Below are 4,788 nucleotides of genomic sequence, written 5' to 3' on the forward strand. Positions count from 1 at the left end.
TAGTTTGTGCCAATAACTGTTGCTTTTTAGGACATGATGGTGAATATGGTCATGCAGGGGGGAGAAATTAAAAGTAAAAAACAAATAAAAGGTTAATTACCTCTTTTTCTATTTGAGATTAGGCCCTCCTTTTGCCTTCCCTTACCCCAAATCTGTTAAAAATACTGAGAGTAGCTCCTTTATCCTTCCTGTCATGTAAAAAATAAGGAGGCAAAATTCTAGAGAACAGAGATATTACAAAAGCAAACTAATACATTTCTTTTAATGCCTCTAATAGCCTAGGAAGGTAAACAAACAACTGGGATCTGAGACAAAAAGGTCGTTGGCTGCAGAGGAAAGCAAGCCAGGTGCTTCTGAGGCTGAGCAGGGGCCAAAGCCTGGGCCAGAAAGAGAAAGAGACAGAAAGGTTTCTGCTGCCAAGGAAGTCCACAGGGTGAGTTGATAAAGGAAAGCTGATTACCAAAAAAAAAAAAAACCCAAAAAACCACAGTGCTAAATCGAACCTCAATGATTATTTCTGAAATACCAATTGGTTAATTTTGTGTAATTGCAAATGCTTTTCAAAAAATGCACATGCACACACACATATATATGTATACAGTTGGCCCTTAAACAGCATGGGGTCCACTTCTATGTGGATTTTTTTTCAATAAAAATACTGTACAGTACTGTAAATGCATTTTCTCTTCCTTGTGATTTTCTTAATAACATCTTCTTTTCTCTAGCTTACTTATTGTAAAAATACAGTATATAATACATATAGCATACAAAATATGCATTAATCAACTGTTATCAGTAAGACTTTGGTTCAACAGTAGGTGATATGGATTGTGTCCCCCAAATTTTGTGTATTAGTAGCTTGATCCCCACTGTGACTGTTAAGAGGATGGGAAATCCTATTATGGTAATTGAAAGGTGGGGCCTTGAAGAGGTGATTGGATTCTGAGGACCATGCCTAGTGAATGGATTAGTAATGGTGGTCGTGGGTGTAGTTCTGAGGACTTAAAAAGGAGAGTGCATGAGAAGCTATCTCTCTCTCTCTGTTCCACCATTTTCTGCCATGTGAGACACCTGGGTCACTGTCACCACCACCAGATAAGTGTTCTCTGGACTTTGGACTTCTCAGCCTCTGAAACTGCTAAGAATAAATTTCATTTTTATTACAAATCACCCAGTTTCAGGTATTTTGTTATAAGCAACAGAAACGGATTAATACAGTAGGCTATTAGGAGTTAAGTTTTTCAGGAGTCAAAAGTTATGTGTGGATTTTCAACTGCTAGGGGATCGGTGCCCCTAAGCCCCACGTTATTCAAGGGTCAACTGTATATAAATATTTTTTGTAACTAGCATGTGAGGAGTGGGGAATTCATGGTTGTAAATCCACAGGGTGTTGAGCAGACTCCATCTGGTTTGGGACCTGCAGCGTCACGACTTGCATAGTATAAACTTCTTGTTTTGAAGGGTAAATTTCATTTCAAGGGAAAATAAATCTTATTCTGGGAAGGACTTCAGACTTCTCTGTGAGAGGAGGTAAAAACACCCATCCTACTTCATGGGTTATCTTACAAGTGGTCAGATGTCTATAAAAGATTGAAAAAAGTCTGTTTTTCCTGCATTCGCACCCCTTCATCCTGCCCATCTCTGCAAAACCCATCTTCCTAAAAATCCACTTGCACCCTGGGACTCTTTGGCTCAAAAATGTACAGTGGTTTTCTTTTCTTTTCTTTTTACTTTTTACTTTTTTATTTTGTACAGTGGCTTTCTATTTCCTCAGGCATTGAATGTCAACTTTATCACACTTGGCTTTGAAGCCCTGGGCAGTCTCACCCAGCCCTACCTTCCTAAAGTCGTTATCCCCAACGACCAGCCCCCTACCTGCTGGGTGCTCGGGTACCATGTCCCCCATGTGGCCCCCAGGCTCTGCTGATGCTCAGCTCCTCCTTGCTGGCCTGAAACAGGTATTCCACAATGAAGAGCTCTTTGTGAGGATAACCCCCTTTTAAATTATTTTCCCCCTGTTACACTGAACTCCCCCGGCTAGAGGGTAAAGTCCTCAAGGGCAGGGACTTTGTCTTACTCACCCTGAACTCACTTCTGTTTCTGGACTGCAGCCAGCACAGCATGGCTGAAACCTTTTAAATGCTAGGTTAATCAGGTCATCTGACCCTACTTCTTCATGGTCCCATCACAGTCTTCCTGCAAGACCTAGGCCATCCCCCTCTGTGTCTCAAATCAGGGCAGCCTTCAGTGCTTCTCCCCCAACATATCTTAATCAGATCAGAATAATAAGAGATGACAGTATTTAAAGACACCATAAAGGAGCAATTACCAAATAGCCCAATTTCATTTACAAAGGACCTTTACTTTTATCTCATACTTAAGTAAGGGAAGCAATTATTACCCCCTTATAGAACTGATAAAAACATTAGAGGGACTAAATGCTTTACTTGAGGCCACACATACAGAATGTGTCAGAACTGGCATTTAAAGTGAGGAAGTCCTTCAAGTCTGACAATATCCTTTTTCCTACACCAGGTTGTCTCTTTGTAGCCTGTGGAGATAACAAAGGTGTTGTCATTTAAAATAAAAAATATGTTAATATTTAGAGTTTTTCTAGTAGAATACTAATCATTATTACCTTGCTGGGTGCAAAATACTGAAGATGTTTTTGTGTTATCTGTTTTTTCCTGAATTTGGGATAGATTTTAGGATTAAAGCATTATTGGGCCACCTAATGTGTTTATGAATATCACAGTGAAATCCGGTTAGCCTTTTGGGTACTCGATAAAAACCCATGTGCATTTTAGAAGAAGTACTCAAATGCCTGTGTATTGATAGCAGCATCTTGACAAAAAAGTTATTTTTAGGCATTCCTGGAATTGAGAAACTTAAAAAACACATTTATTTTTTTAAAAAAAGAACATTATGTTTGTTTAGTGCTTTATATCCATTATAGTCCTTATGAAAACCCCACAGAACAAGCGTGTAAAAGTGGCATTTTTATCTCTACATTAAAGATGAGGAAACCAAAGCTGTGGGGCCAAAGTGGTGTGACCAGGGTTACTTGGCTCATTGGTGGCTACATCAGTCAGGGTCCTGGCAAGAAACAGAGGGCACACTCCAACTGGGTAATTTCAGAATTCAATAAAGGAACTCATTTTTTGGGGGGAGGGTGTCAAACCGTTTTATTGAGGGTCTTGGGGGTGGTATCCAAGAAGAGCTGAGGACAGTGAGATCTGATGTCCTCAGCTGGGCCAGGATCTTCCCCACCTTGCAGTCGCCAGCAATATAAAGGAACTCTTTACAAAAGTAGGGGCAGGGTGTAGGGAAACTACAGCTGTTGTAGGGAGGGGGTGTGGGGAGCTCCCTAGGCCTGCAAGGGAGAGAGGAGGGAGGGAGAGGTTACCAGAACCTGGACAGACCTGCAGAGGGAGGATTCAGCAGCCCACAGAGACCTCCTGGGCCTAAGAACTCAGGTGAATTAGCATGCAGACCCTCTCTCCTCCCTCCATGTGATCCCCTGCAGAGAGATCATCACTGGGATCCAGCCTCTTTGGAAGCCAGAGGGCAAGGGAGCCAATTCAGGTCCATGTACAGATCAGCTTCCTGGGGCACAGAATGGGGGGAGAAGAGTAGGGAGTGGCTCTGCGGTGGGGTAGGCAAGCCACAGATACCCAGCACAGAGGTGACTCGGTAGTGCTTAAATCTCAGACTTCTCAAAAATAACAGTTTGAAAAAGGGAAACTGTGAGGTGATGGATACGTTAATTTTCTTGATCGATGGTGATCATTTCAGTGTATACCTATATCGAAATATCAAGTTGTACACCTTAAATATATACAATTTTTGTTTGTCAATTATTCCTCAGTAAAGCTGAAAAACAAACAAACCACACTTCAGACTTCCTATCTCCTGTTCCTTTGCTCTTTCCATAATACCGTAGCTTAGACGCACTGAATCCTAATAGAGAATTCCAGAGACCACCTTTAGACCCACAACATCCCTCAGCATTAAACTTTAAGCTAGTTTCCTAAAAACTTTACTGTGGGTATTAGCCTGTACCAAAGGATAGACCAGCAATCCCATGGGAGCTGCAAATTAGACTGAGCCAGACAGCTGGCCGGTGGGCCAGGCCAAGATGGCAGGGCTGACAGGCTGAGAAAGCTCACTCTGAAATCCTCACTGGTTCTTGGCCAGACGTACCCTAGAGCCCTTAATACAGCTACAGTGGGCATTAGGCACAAGACTGGCAACATTTCAAGAAGAAAAGAATCCACTTTACTATCTTTTGCATCTGGCAATTAAAGTATCTTGAAAGAAAGACTCTGTCTCACAGCATTGTTTATAACTATACGGTTTGCACTTGGCTACCCTGGCTTGATTTTTATATAATGCCCCTGGCATGAGACTCCAGATTTTATGAAAAAGAAACATCTCTTGGGGCATTGGAGCATTCTACTTTGGATGAGTTCTTTATTCACCTTTGTCCTCAGTTCTCTGGGGGCGAAAGTTATAAAAGAATTCAACGACAGTGACCTCTTCTAAACCCAGGAGCTACGAGAGCAGTGTAATGAGAAATGCAAAACCCAGTGTTCTCATAGAACACAAGCTCACCCAGAGGTCATGGAGGAAGAATTCTTAGTTCCTGTCCTTGCAGAATTGTTTCCAGAGAAATGAAACTATGGTCACATGCAGCCCTTATGGTCTGAGTGGTCACGTTCCTGAAAGAAGCGTAACTACTAGAATCTACAGTGTCTTCACTCCAAGGTTGATAAAGCCAAACTCGCC

This window comes from Galeopterus variegatus, unplaced genomic scaffold (genome assembly GCF_000696425.1).
Source record: "Galeopterus variegatus unplaced genomic scaffold, G_variegatus-3.0.2 Scaffold1571, whole genome shotgun sequence".
Classification (NCBI taxonomy): Eukaryota; Metazoa; Chordata; class Mammalia; order Dermoptera; family Cynocephalidae; genus Galeopterus; species Galeopterus variegatus.